We start from the raw sequence: 15,229 nt of genomic DNA on the forward strand, positions 1-15,229 counted from the left end.
TTGAGCATTATTCATATTATCTACAGGTATACTTCCATTGTTTGGATGCGTGTTCCATTTTCAATTATGTCTTTGGAACCTACTGTTGTGATCTAGAGGATTGGAATTGTTCCTTGCATTATTGTTTACACTAAAATTCTTGTTATAATTATGACCATGGTTGTTGTTGTTGTTGTAGTGGCCTACATTGTTTCTTTTAAAGCTATTGTTCTGCCCTTGTGGCAATCTCAAATAGGTTATCTCATTGGTAGTTTGCAACATGGTCTTCTTCATTTGGCTAATCTTAGATGCAAAATTATTTTCTACTTTAGCGGATGTTGTTGCCTTCTACTCAAAGAAAGAAGCTTTTGGAGGTTCATATCCTAGGTAAGTTATGGCTAGAACTAGTGCAACCAGTGCCTATTGTAGTGGAATTTGATTCATTGAAATGAATTGACTAGGCATCACTTGTGCTCTAGTAGGATATGTCAATACTGTTGAAGTAGCTTGAGCTAGGACCATCAACCCTCCTCCATTGGGATTGACTTATTTATTAAAGGTAATTGCTTTTGTGAAGACTTTTTCCAATGTGTCAATGTTTGCAATAGACAGTCTTCATAGGAAAATAGTTATAAGATGATCCATAGTATTAAGATAAATCTAGATTTTAGCTTTAATTGGTATGGTGTAGGGTATTTCCAACTTGTGGTATGCCATGTAAAAGTGATGATTGAAACATGAGATGGTCTCTGTAGGGTCCCTCTTGATTGATATATGAATTGATGATGTATCACAACAATGTTGAAAAATATTTTAAATTTTTCTAGGAACGACTTTTCAAAGGCAGCCCAATTCTAAATACATCTTGGTGGCAAATTCATGTACCAGTTAAAAACAACTTCTCTCAATGAGTATGGAAATAAAAATAGGGCCACATTCTCTTCTTGAATTTTTTTTGATTGCATATTTCTTTGAATACCTTGATATGATCATCAACTATTCATGTTTCTTATAGATGAACCTTGGGCATAATTTCTTAGGATTCTTGGGAAGGTCATTGAGTGTACCTTGCAAGTTGATTGGTGAATCTACTACATTAGCAAAGAAAGTCATCGACCGATGATTGGATGGAATGATAGGTGGAGATTGGTTTGGAGGTGGAGTTGAAGATGATGAAATTTGGAATTAAAGTGGTAGAATTCTTGGTAATACCTTATTGTTGTGAGGCTTGCAAAAATGACTAAGTTCTAAGAAATTGTGTGCACAAGGTGAAGATCATAAAGTTCACTGAAATGGAGATGGTGGATCATGGTCTTTTAGTTTATGTTAATTCTAGAAAAGGACACCTTTGGAGAAGCACACCTCTTCAAAAAGTGCCCCTAGGCACCTTCTAATAGCGTTCGACATAATTTTTTTGAACTTCCAAAAATTGCAAAAATTTCAAACAAGAAGTTGTTTTTCTTATTTGAATGGTTTGTGGTCCTCCTTCTATCACCACTTTTGTTGAGCTATCATTTTTCAAGATGCTAAATGATAGGGATTCTTGCAAATCCTTCACTTGAAAATTTGATCGAGGACCAACTCCAAGTTCTAGATGGTCTTGCAACCTACTAAAATATGCTCAATTAAAGATAAATGTGTATGTTCATGAGGAGGCCTTTGCTGGCTCAAACCAATTTTGGATAATTTGTTTGATCTATTTCTGCTTGAAATGTAACCACAAAAGAGATATATTTTTGGTATTTTCTATTTTGTGATGAATGCAATTTATCGATAAAACTATATGAATTCCTATTTTAACCAAGTGTTAGAAAATAAAATAATAAAGATATGGTAATGAGAGATTAAAGAAAATAACTTGAGGGAAAAATTCCTAGCAGACATAAACTATGATAACAACATGTCAACAAATTAAATTATCAAAAAGATCGGCTAGGAGACCAATGAAATTAGGAGCAATGCTTCCTCAACTCCACTAATGCAATCATCGATGGGAACTCAATATAAACTGGAAGATGTTTCACATTTCATCAAATCACAAGGCCACAGAAAGTGCACTCATACGAGACAAGATGCTATGCAAGAATAATAGGTGATCCTTTCTCCAATTTGTTATGTTAGTAGAATTCATTAACACAAGGCAAACACCATAACTAAAAGATGGCACAATAACAGAATAATAAAACTATTGGCTCCATTATTATTCATGAACATGCATTAACAAAAATAACACACTTTACAAAGAATAACTACAATCAGAATGAGAGCACCAATAACTTATATTATCACATCAAAACAATGGCATGTAGCACATATTACATCCATGTATTTATAAGAAATCATCTCCTCCCTTTGTGTTAGGAGTGAGAGCTCTTAAAATGAAAACTCATGCTAAAAACTAATAAAACAAATCTAATTATATACAAATTGACTCTCTAAATGGTACTAAGTGGGTCTCCACCCTTGTTTATCTTTATTATTGGATCTATGAACCTTTACATGACACAAAATAATTAAAAAATAAGAAGATAAGAAGAAGGAAGCTGTAACATGATTTGGGAGTTTGGATGTTCTAAAAATGTGATCTCAACCTTCTTTAAGCATTTCTTGGAATTGAACTACCATCAAAATGCATTACCAATGCATGGAATGTTCTAAATCAGGAGGTGGCAATTAGCTATTAGAGCACTGCTAATTCTTCAAAACTGTTAGCACACTTATGTGAAAATCACACTTGCACACTTGTGCACCTGCATACCTTGGTGATATGTTCCAAAAATTCCAAAAATCTTCTAAGTGTCAAAATTAAATTTCTAGCATCTAGGGTTTCTTCCCCTTTAGACTAAAATGATGTTTGGATGTTTATTCTTGAACTTCTCTATTATCTTAGCCACTTGAGTAGCTTCTAGAAAATTCAAAGCCTCATACTTATTATTCACTAGTTATCAGTAATTCCTCACTTTGATCCTTGTTTCTACAAAATCCTCAAGCTTCATGTCTAGTTCCAATAGTGCTTCTTCGGTTTTGAAGGCTTGTTTGATTCCATCTTCTAATGAAGCTTCTTCAAATGTACTTCTAAACTATTGGACAACTGATTACAACTCAAAAATCTTGGTCTTTGACTCATGCTCAAAAATCTCAAGGCAAGCAGTGTTGTAATACCTCTTTGCTTCCAAAAATTGCTCTTGGGCCTTATCTTTAATCTATTGGATCTCTTCATGCAATCCCCTCATAACCTAATTACCTACTAATATTTTTTCTATCCAATCATCGAGCTTATCAAACTCTTCAACCACATATAACTCCATCAACATCTGATACCTTCGAGCTTTTATTGATCTTAATGTCTACAAGTCCTTGGCCCAAGTATGTACTTCATCCATCAACCCAAAATCTTGCTTCACTATAGATACCAACTTGTCGACACTCGATTAGATGTAGTGTAACATGTTCAAATTACCCTATATTATTTTCACATTTTTCTCTTCAAAAGTCATGCCATTACATACATGCTTCCAAGATGGATCTAACTGTGTTCCTGTCCCTTTTCTTCCTAATGCTACTCCAAGAGCAATATCTAGATTCTTCAAGTCAATGGGGCCCACAACTTCATTCAAGTAGCATCTTAGTAGCTTGTTCTACTTTTGTAATGTGATTAGCTCTAATTCATCCTAATCCATATGCTTGAACACCTCATTCATGCCTATAGTGATCATCACTTTGGCTATAGCCACTGTGGGTCTTCCCAACATGACCCCTTGAATTCGGTAATCTTTTGGAGTCCATTCTTTGGTGTTAGCATGAGAAGGAGGAATGTTGATATGTACAGGAAGGTCTTGATATTGGTTCTTCATTATGAAAGACAATCTTCTTGCATCACCCTTAGGTGGCTCGGGCCTCTTTACTGCTTTGATCAGTTCCTTCATTCCTTCTTCCACTATCAGGCTCAACTGCCTTTTTTGACAAAACATAACCTCCCTCTTCAACCACACTAGTTTAGTACCCATGGGTAACATGTACTTGACTGAATAGGTTGATTCTTGACTAGGCTCCTTTCCCTTATCACTCCTCTCAAGATTCTTCTTATGTCAAATATCTTCAATAGGAGTCTCTATCTCTTGTTAGGATAAGGTCCCAGCCTCTGTATCTTGAGGATTTTACTAATTTTCTTCTAGTATTTGTCCTTCCTCAAATACTTCATCGACATGTTGTTGAAAATCCCTTTCCTCTATTTCTTTTTCTTCTTTTACTTGGGTAACTAAAGGAAGTGGAGTTACTGACCCTTTATCCAAAATGGCCAAATCCCAAAATGGTGGTGGTGGAATGCCTAGATGTTCTTGAGGTAGAGCCGATAATTGATTCCAATCCTCTTCTAAAGGTTCGCTCATTGGAATATCTCTAATATTTTCTCCCACCATCTGAGTGCCCATTGGCATAAATTCAAAATTAGAGAGGTTGAAGACATTAGCTCCTTTGCCCTCCATCTGTGCCATCCATTTCTATTATTTATCTTTTAAAGTTGACACTTGGATAGGCTCTCTTAGAGTAGATGGAGGTGCAGCTATAGATATTCTTCTCCTCTCTTCCTTTGCAAATTTGGCCAAGAGGGTTGTTTGGCTCAAGGGGAAAAATTCTATTTGTTCCCCTTCTTCCTCATCCTTAGCTTCAAGGATGGTCTCAGGAACCTATGGGGACAAACTATTTTTCTTCTTTAGTCTTCTCATCTGTGTTCCTACCATAATTGATTCAATTCTTGCTTTCTTCAAAGATGAAAGGGTAGCTTCTTCCTCTTTATTTACACTAGTGGAGCCATCTCCTCCTCTACTTGTTCCTCCTTTGGTTGTTCTAGCTATGCCTACTCTTGTGGCTTTTGTGTTGGCTTTGATTGAGGCTCATCTTGTGCCTATTAAGGTTGTACCTTTTGTGGAGGTGCTTGATATGCTTGTCTCTTTTCCATTGGAGATGCCCTTTTCCTTTTTTTTCCATTATTAGCCTCAAAGTACTCAACCTCTTACATATTGATGAACCATTTTTGGCCTTACTGGAGATTGAGTAGGGAAGGTTGGTACAGTGACCTTTACATCTTTTCCTTCAATTGGCCTAGCTGTGGGTTGTAAGTGTATGGCCTAAGGAGTTGGATCCATTCTAAATGGTTTCTTGATCCATTCCTTTGTCAATTTGACCATATGTCTAGCCCAATGATTTATATCATTGTTCTCATCCCTCCCTATTTCTACATTCATAATCATCCTATCATAAATTTTATCTCTATTACACAAAGGTTCCATGAAATCTTTGGCATCCTTTTGCATGGCCTTGAGAGCGATCTTCATTTTTAATACATTCTTTGCTAAGTATAGACTTGTCCTATAATAGTCTCTTATACACACATCATAGTCATCTATAGTGTTCATCCAATGATCCTCTAATGCTTCATTATGAATGAACTCTTTCCCTACCAAGTGTTGAACCATCCCAATATTATCAAAGAATGGGTAGGGAGAGTTGTATTCTTCTAAGGGATATTGATCCCATTCAAAGTTGAAGGTGGCAATATCCTTCTTTTGCTTCACCTCAAAGACAAAAATTGTAATGGGCTAAACCCATGTCATCTTATAATGTCTTCTCACTCTGCAATACATAGAAGTGAGTTGGTGGGCTATCTCCAAGAGTATGAGCCTTTCTAATGGGTATCTTGGAAGATTCTTTGTGCACATTAGACTACCAGCTACCCAAATATATGTAAAGGTCTAAAATTGACTGTAGTAGGTGCCAATCTCTGTGATTTTGGTTGCTTCCTCTACTAACATTATATTTGCATAATCTCCTTCAATGAACCTAATGATTATAGAGATAAACCCATCATTCACCACCCTGTATTCCACACTTTTTAGTGGGTGCTTCTTCAATACCAATTGTCAGTATACCACATAGGGCCAAGCATTTGTATCTTTCATGCTTCCCTTTCTATATAGGCTTGGGTAATCCATGGTTCTAGGCATGAGTAAATACACCATGTATGATGTCATATAGAAGTGTGGGTTGGCTTTGACGACTACTAGTTGCTCATCCAAGTTGTCACTTAAGATGGTAGCCCAATAAATTGGCATCTTTTCTATCTGATGGTTTCAATGAAGTGGACAATCCAAGTCTAAAGGTGACATGCTACTAGGAGACCCATGAATCTTCTCAATAGGACAGTCACATATCCAATATCATCCTTCATGTATTCCCTTATCATATCTACTTTTCCTAGTCTACAACCCATAGGTGTCCTGTCAATTAGGAAAGAATATTGTACTATTTCTTGTGCCTCCTTCATACGAGATTTAAAAGTATTGATCTAGCTTTGGGAGGTGAAATACTTCTTTCTATGTTCTAGGGTTAGAGGTCCAAGACTATCTCTCCTATGACACTCTTTACAACCTTCTCTTCTATCACATAGTGCTCTACAAGGGTCATTATCAATTTCAAGGATTGAACTAATGTTGGGTTAGATGATGCATTCGCAAGCCCTGATTGGATGAGTGTAGATACCATTGCCAACCTTTTCCTTGGTTTATTACAAATTGCGAGGAATGTGTTCTAGTCTATATGTCTGGTTTTTACATCTTTGATATCTATGTGTCCATCTTGCAACCTTAATTTATTTTGTGGTACTTGATACTTGAATGTGATAGGTTTTGGAGCAATTTTCTCTACCATGGAAGAGGATGAGGATGCCATCTGATATGCACAAAAGAGGCAAAAATTAGTCTGAAGGTAAAAATTAGACCTAAAACAAACCCAACTAACTCCCAAATAGGTCAAAATCCACTCAAAAATATAGGAAAGGAAATCCCCCTACTCAAAACACTCTATTATGCACTTCAACATACCTAGTGCACCCTTACAGTTGCATTGGTGTACTAAATTTTTCCTTTGAATGACTTTTTGTGTAGTTGTGCACATGTGCACCTTGGTGAGTTGTGCACATGCACAATTCTAATTGAGGGGGAAGTCTAAGTTTTAAATTGAGTGCAGAAGTGTGCACTTACACACCTCATGGAGGTGTACTAGTGTACACCTTTGTAGAGGGCCTTATTGTCTCCACTTTTAAATTTGTCTTTTACTTGTGCAGAGGTTGGCACATGCACACCTCAAAGATTTTTGTTTATGTCTTTTTAGGTTAGTTTTTGTTGCTTTTTTTATTGGGTTTTTTGGTATTAGGTCTATGAAAAGGTGCACACATTTTCACCTCATGGAGGTGTGCATGTGCACACCTCTATTGAAGATGTCTAACCTTTGTGTGGTGTTGTGTAGGAAGCAAAGAGTGGGGAAGTGTAGTTGCACAAAGGAGACAAGTACAAAGGTGCACACTCGGAGGGGGTAAAAAGTAAAGTGAATTGAAGGGGGAGGGTTTGGGTCTTATATAGACCTTGAGAAAACTTTAAACAAATGATCATAGAAGTGCAAGCAAGAAATGGGAGCTTTCCATAAAGTATGCCTTGGTATACATTTGCATATGGACGAAAAGGATTGCACCAAAACATATTAAAAAACTAAGCAGAATGTATCTTTAACTGACAAAAAGATTATTATGTGGCATGATACAAACCATGTAATCTTAATGATTTGGCAGTTGTTAGCTTGAGAGAACATCTCAAAATGAGAGGAAGTGCTTTTCTTTTGGTTGAAAGAAAATATCAGTCATAAAAGTCTAGCTGTGCACTTACAGAGGTGCGCACCTGGTGCTGGAGCATCGTGGGTTGCATTGCTATCCTAGATGTTTACCTTATTTTTAGTTATTATTGAGTTTGTAGTTGGTGCCAAGTCCCTAGTTGCCATCGAGTTGCAATTTCTTGCATTATTGAGTTCCTTAGTTGTTTCCAAGTGTTTAGTTCTTTTCGAGTTCTTAGTTGGTGTCGAGGCCTTTGTCATTGCTAATTTTGCAATATTTTTCATGTTCATAGTCATTGCCGAGTTTGCAGTGGTTGTTGAGTTCACAATTGTTTCCGAGTTTGTAGTGGTTTCTAAGGTCACTTTAGTTGCCAAGTCCCTTTGTTTGTTGAGTTCTTTTGGTTACCAAGTTCCTTTGGTTGCTGAGTGACAACATTTTTTTTTTGATTCTTTGTTAACCGAGTTATTTGTGTCTAGTTCTAGTTTGGGCAGACCTTGGGGGATATTTGTATTTGGTATTTCATATTTGTTGAGAGAAGACTTGTGGCTTGTTTTAGTATTTATTGTAAGGATTTATTTTTTTAGTATTTGTATTAGGCCAACTTGAGGCCATGCATGTATTTAAAGGGGTCTTGGGTAGAGTCTTAGAGAGAGGAAAAAGAGAGGTAAGGAAGACTATAAGTAAAGTGGAAATGCAACATTTATCATTGAGATTGATGTTTGAATTGTAATATTGGTCATAACCTAGAAGGCCTTACAACTTGGCATGTATATTAACAATTTGATGACTTTATAAAGCATTTTGGGTCTTCTATCTCCTTTGGCTGTTGTTATTTATGGTGTTTTATGCCGTGTTTACTCTTTCAGGTGGCTTTGGATAGTTGGGTGTGTCTTGGACCTAGTTATTCATTTTCTACCTACATCAGGTGGTATCAAAGATTGAAGTTCATCCTTGTGGAGATTGGATTGTGTAGAATCCTAATTTGAATCAGTTGTAGGGTGTGAGCTTTGGGGATTTGACTATAACTTGTAGAGGGTTATGATCTTGTAGGAACCTAATTGTAAAGATGGTTTGAGGTAGAGGAAATGATGATAATGCTATATTGGATACATTGAGACAAGTTGTGGCCAGATTAGATGCTGTGGAGATAGCCTAGAGGAGAGGAGCTTAACTTGATGATGTGAGTGATAATGAAGTAGTAGCACCAATTCCTAATCCAGAACCTAAAAAAGATCAAGATGAAGCAAGATTACTAAGAGTATTATTTAGGGAACATTCAAAGTCTACTGTAGAATTTATTCCTTATGATGGGAAATTAGATACCAATGTTGTGTTGTATTGAATATCTAATATGGAGAAGTTCTATGAGTATGACAACACTCTTGATAATAGAAAGGTAAGAGTTGTAGTTATTAGGTTGAAAGGTCATGCCTCACTATGGTCTGAGTATTTGTAAACTGATAGACAAAGGAGAGGAAAGGAGAAGATCAAGACATGGCCAAAGATGGTGAACAAGGTAAAGAACAAATTCCTTCCTACTAATTAACAAGTTATCTTGTTGAGAAAGATGCAAAATTTAAGACAAAGAGACATGATTGTGAAAGAGTATATTAAGGAATTCTATAGATTAGACATCAGATCTGGACATGTGGATAATGATGTTGAGAAAATTACAAGGTATTTGAATGGATTAAGATCTGGAATTCAAGATGAGGTAAGTTTTGTGAAATTGGAATGTTTGGGAGAAGCACACCAATATGGCTTGAAAGCTAAGGAGATCTTGACAAAGAAGCATGAACAAAGATAAAGAGGTAGAGGTGGTAGATTCTAGAGAGGCAAAGGTAGATCTTATGGAGAAGGTGGCAGATTTGACAATTTTGTGCAAGGTAAGGGCAAACCTAAATGGGAAAGTGACGATTAAAACAACACTAAATGGAAAGGTGGTAATTCTTACTAAGGAGCTACTAGTTCTTAGCAAGGAAGAGGTAATTCTTATTCTAGAGGTGGATTTAATGGTAATTTTTTTATATGTGGTAAAGAAGGGCATAAATCCTTTGAGTGTAGATACTCTAAAAATGGACAAGGTAATAGAAATGTTGTGATTCAAAAAGACATTGAAGGTTCACCAAGTGGACCTAAGGCTAGAGAAAATTTGATGGTGAGAATAATCTTATTTAATAAGGGAAGTGATGAGGAACATGTTCTCAGGAGAAGTCTTTTCAAGACCATATGTAAGATAGCTAGAAAATTCTACAAGGTGATCATTGATAGTGGAAGTTCCACAAATTTGGCATCATAAGAGATGGTTACAAAGTAGTAGTTGTAGAGGATAAAGCATCCTAAATCTTATCATGTTTCATGGATCAAAGGTGAGCATAAGTTATTGGTAAGTGAACAATGTATTGTGAAGTTCAAGATTTGACATTACTTTGATGAAGTTTTTTGTGATATTATACCCATGGATTTGTTGGCCTTATTTTTCACCATTCAATTTTTTTTGCATATTACAGTCAAAATTTAGTTGCTTATTCAAAATTAGGGTTGTGTTTCAAGATTTGTTTTCCATAAATCAAAAACCCTTAATTTTATGTTACCCTAATATTGTTTGTGCTCCATGTTTCCAAGGGTAGGGTTTTCATTTGTTTGAATTCCAATATGCACGGGAAGTTTTAGTCTTTTAAAAATATTTTATTTCAAATTTTCTATGTATATCTTTTAAAAACTCCTTTCCTAACCATTTTACCCAATCACCTTTATCCTAACCATGGTTATTTTATTTAGTGTTTCGCAAAGCATCTTAACTATGATGGTTTGTTTTGGGCTAGCCATTGATCTCTCCAAGATCAACAATGGGCGCATACTTGAAAGATGGATCTACTCAACTTTTATGTAATGTAGGTAAGCAGCTTTGTGACCCATAGAACTGTTGGAAATTATTTAAAAGATCATACATAAAAAGTAATGGAAATAGTAAAGAATGTTCTCAATCATTGTTTTGTCATTGATGTCAAACTTGCTACTTGCAGGAATGACAATTGCTTTAGTGATCCAAATACTATCAATTGGTTGATTGACAAGGAGGAGGCAATCAATAAGATGTAACTAGAACACCTAGAGAAAGGTTGAAGTTATGATGTTTTAATGAAGTACAAGGATCAGCTAAGCCATTGATGAAAAAGTGTATTGATGACATACTCTAAGACACAGAGAATGGGCACACTGAAACATATCAAAGATGTAAGATTTTAGCTAAGTCATTTGTGAAGCCTAACTAAGTCTATTAGAGAGGGAGCTGAGCAAGCTAGTAAGTTTCAAACAGATTCCTAGTTGAAGCCAAGAAAGTTCAACCTCAGTAAGTGTCGAGTCATCTTCAAGTGCCGAGCAGATACAAGTGCCGAGTCAAGAAACAAGTGCCGAGCAGATACAAGTGTCGAGTCAAGAAATAAGTGCCAAGCAGATACAAGTGCTGAGCCAAGAAACAAGTGCCAAGCAGATATAGGTGCCGAGTAGGATACAAGTATCGAGTAACACAAAGGTGACGAGCATCAGTAAACCAATAATGCTGAGTTGCTGCATTATTTCAAAGATTGAAGATTCACCAGATCTGAGCCAACAAGGTTGTTATCTAGAATTTTGTGAATTAAATAGAAGATAAGAGTGATGAGCTGGTGGTACAAAACATCATGTAAAATGTTTTTGGAGAATACAACTAGACTTTAGATGAAGTTTCTAGATAAGAGCAAGATATGGGGTAGATACATTGTACCCTACCTAATCCACCTAAAACCCTAAATTGGAGAAAAATAATTGAGCGGGAAAGGGACTCCAAATTTCTATTTAAGGAGTCATAAGGTCACGAAGCAAAGTGTGAGAGGAAGTCAAGCATGAAAGCATAAAGTGCTAAAGGAGGCGCTAAGGAGTAAGAGAGCATAGTTACTCTACTTCAATAGATGACCACATATATGGTTGCATTGGTATGATGAGTAAGAAGACTTAAGGAGACAAAGCTTGAGATGACAAGCTGTCAAAGCTGAAGTGATTAAAAGCCAAGCAAAAGTACTGAACTAAAGTGTGATATGAAATCTACAAAATATGTTGTAAGTTGTATCAGATCAGAAAGCCATTATTGTTACTCTCTAGCAATTGTAACAGATAGTTTAAATCCTATGGACTTAGTTTGGTTTGATAGCCATGTTATAAATCCTTTAACAGGGTGACATTCCAAGTGAATGTTCTAAAGTCCTTTGACCAAGCCCACTCCTAACAATATGGTGAAATCCTCTAACAAGATCACATTTAATAGTGTGTTGTAAGCCTTTATCATGGCAAGCTTTTAACAGGGCATCACTTTAGAAGAGTGAGAATTAAGTAGAATGTTACTAGTGGTTTTTCCCAAATTGGGTTTCCATGTAAATCACCGTTTCATGTGTTGATCTTGCATGTTTTATCCCTGCAGATTGATTTACTATAATTTGCTAAGATGATTGATTTAATTTTGAATGGATGAAAATTTTATGGGCTCACTATAATTTGAGAAAAAGTATTATTAGGGCATTTAGACCTTGAATAAATAATTCACCCCCCCCCCCCCCCCCACTCTCAGTTATTCTAAAGAATTCTAACAAGCACTTAGTGACGTTGAGTTATAATTGCACTACAAAGACTAGGACTTGTCAGTACCTTGTCAAAAAAAATTTAGAGTTGTCAGTATGGTCAGAGCATGTGCAACTTTCTAGAAATATCATTGGTCAAATCATACATGTTAGAATTTCTTTAGAATAACTGAGAGCGGGGGGGGGGGGGGGTGAATCAATTATTCAAGGTCCAGATGTCGCTTGTACACTTTTCTCCTGAGTGCGATAAATCCATTCAATCATTCGTTCATGCAAACTTTAACTTTTCTAATTAGCAAGTTACTATAAATCAACATGCAAGTACAACACATAGGAAATCAACACATGACATAGTTATTTATGTGGAAACCCAATTTGGGAAAAACCACTAGTAACATGCTACTCAGTTCTCACCCTTTTGAAGTGATGCCCTATAAAAAGCTTTCCTTGTTAAAGGCTTACAACACACACTATTAAATGTAACCTCGTTGGATGATTTAACCACCTTGTTAGAAGTGGGCCTCGTAAAAGGACTTTAGAACATTCACTTGGAATTTCACCCTGTTAAAGGATTTACAAATGGCTATTAGGCCAACCTAAGTCCATAGGATTTTCAGATCTAATACAATTAGTAGAGATTATTAGAAAATCTTGACCTGACTACAACATACAACTTATCTTGCAGATTTCAGATCACTACTCAACTCATATCCTTGCCTGACCTTCTATCTCTACAACTCTTAACTGCTTGCTTTTTCTTTCAAGCTTTGTCTTTTTGAGTTTCCATACTCAATGTACCAGTGCAATAATCTCTTCATGATCACTTGTAGAAGTAAAGCCTCTATGCTCTTCCTTCTCCTAGATGTCTCCTTCTTGACACCCTTTCAATCACTTCGTAGATTTTGGCACTTCTGTAGCATCAAGATCAACAGCTTCTTGCTTCCTAGCCTATGACTTCTTAAATAGAAGTCTTGAAGTTCCTTTTCTTGCTCGATTCTTGCATTTTTCAATTTCAATTCACATGGATTAGGTGGGATACATTGTATCTATCCCATATTTTGTTTCCTCTAGAAACTTCTTGATTAATCTTTTAGAATTCGCCCAAAAATGGTTTACATAAGATTCTATGCCAACAACTCACCATCCTTATCTTCCAACTTGTTCAAAAAATTCAATGCAACCCCTATGTCTGCTCAGATTTGGTGAATCTTCATCATTTAAAATAATGCAACAGCTCGGCACTATTAAAATACTGGTGCTCAACACATACTATGTTACTCGACATCAACTATGTTTTTCCTAATGCTCAGCACCTGAAGATCACTTGGCACTAATTGAATTTTTTTTTCCTGATGTAGGCATCTAATCTTTTACTCGACACTTGAAGATCACTTAGCAATAACTAAAATTTCTGTTACTCAACTTCTATTAAGAATTTTCTCAGCTTCAACTGACTTGCTCAGCTTCAACTAACTTACTCGACACCTTCTAATGGTCAAAGTTAAAGCTTGTAGTCAACCTTGTTACAACTTCTTCTTCCAATGTATCTAAGTGTGGCCAACCTCTATATCTTTGAGTATGTCATCAATACATTACTTGACCATTGTCTTAACTGATTCTTGCACTTCATTACAATATCATAACTCAACCCTTCCTTTAGGTGCTCTTATTACATCTTTTTGATCAAATCCTCTTCATCAATCAACTAAGTGATAGTGCATGGATCTTGTAAGCGAATATCATCCCTTCATATAGCAAGTTTGACATCAATGGAAAAACAATGATTGAAAACAATATTTTGCAACAATTTCCCTCTTTAATCTTCAACAAAAATAAGCTTTTCAATTAGATTTTTAACAATCTCCCTCTTTTGCATTGATGGCAAACCAAACTGATCAGCCATCAAACTAAACTATTCCACCAAAAGCTTACTAGATTAGAATAGCAAGTCAAATGTCAAAAAGTAAGTTGTAAAATCACATCTTCATTTCACTTCTCTTTCTTTTTTGTTGTACCTGTTATCTTTATCTTTCTTCCTTTGTATTATTCATCTTTTGCTATTCTGATCAACCTCCGAAATCTCCCTCTACTTCTTTGATCATTTATCTTTAACAATCCTATTGATCAGTTGTTCACTTCTCCCTCTTTGACAACAATGCCAAAGTTGTATTAGTATCTTTAATATGCAAATGTAGCTTTTACAGATTTAGTTAGTCTCCCACTGTCACCTTGCTAGTGACTAATTTGAAGTTTTCAGTACTTGTATTACTTTAGGCATGGACCCCAAAGTAAACATCCTTCACATCAACGTGTAAAATCTTCAACATTCGGTTTATTTGATGCAGGGCATTCTTGCTTTTGCTTTAAGTAGCTTTAGCTAGGGGTATCACCCCTAACTTACCTCTAAGATACTCGAAAGCATCTTTAGGCAATGCTTTTGTAAAGATATCAGCAATCTGTTCCTTTGAGCTAACATATTCCATCTTCACTTGTTTATCTTTCACTAGCTCTCTTACATAGTGATACTTAATTGAAATATGCTTGGTTTTAGCATGCATTATTGGATTCTTTGATATATTGATAGCACTTGTATTATCACAATAAAGTGTCATAGGCTCAATTACCTCTTCCTTCATACCTTGCAACAAATGTTTGATCCACACAATATTAGTGCAGCTTATAGCAGCTACCACATATTCAACTTTAGCAGTAGACTATGAGGTGTAGCTTTATTTTTTGCTTATCCATGTAATCAACCTTTTTCCTAAGAAAAGTGCTCCTCCACTAGTGCTTTTTCTATCATCAATGTTACCTCCCCAATCTGCATCAGTATAAGCTCTCAATTCAAATTTCTCATTCTTTTTGTAGTACAAACCAAAGTCATCAATTCCTTTTAGGTATCTCAATATTCTCTTTACTTCCATTAAGTGGTTTTCTCTTGGATTGGTAGAAAATCTAGCCACTATTACAATAGCTA

The sequence above is a fragment of the Cupressus sempervirens genome, chromosome 8 (assembly GCF_028749045.1).
Source record: "Cupressus sempervirens isolate cs-2001-9-10 chromosome 8, ASM2874904v1, whole genome shotgun sequence".
NCBI classification, from domain to species: Eukaryota; Viridiplantae; Streptophyta; class Pinopsida; order Cupressales; family Cupressaceae; genus Cupressus; species Cupressus sempervirens.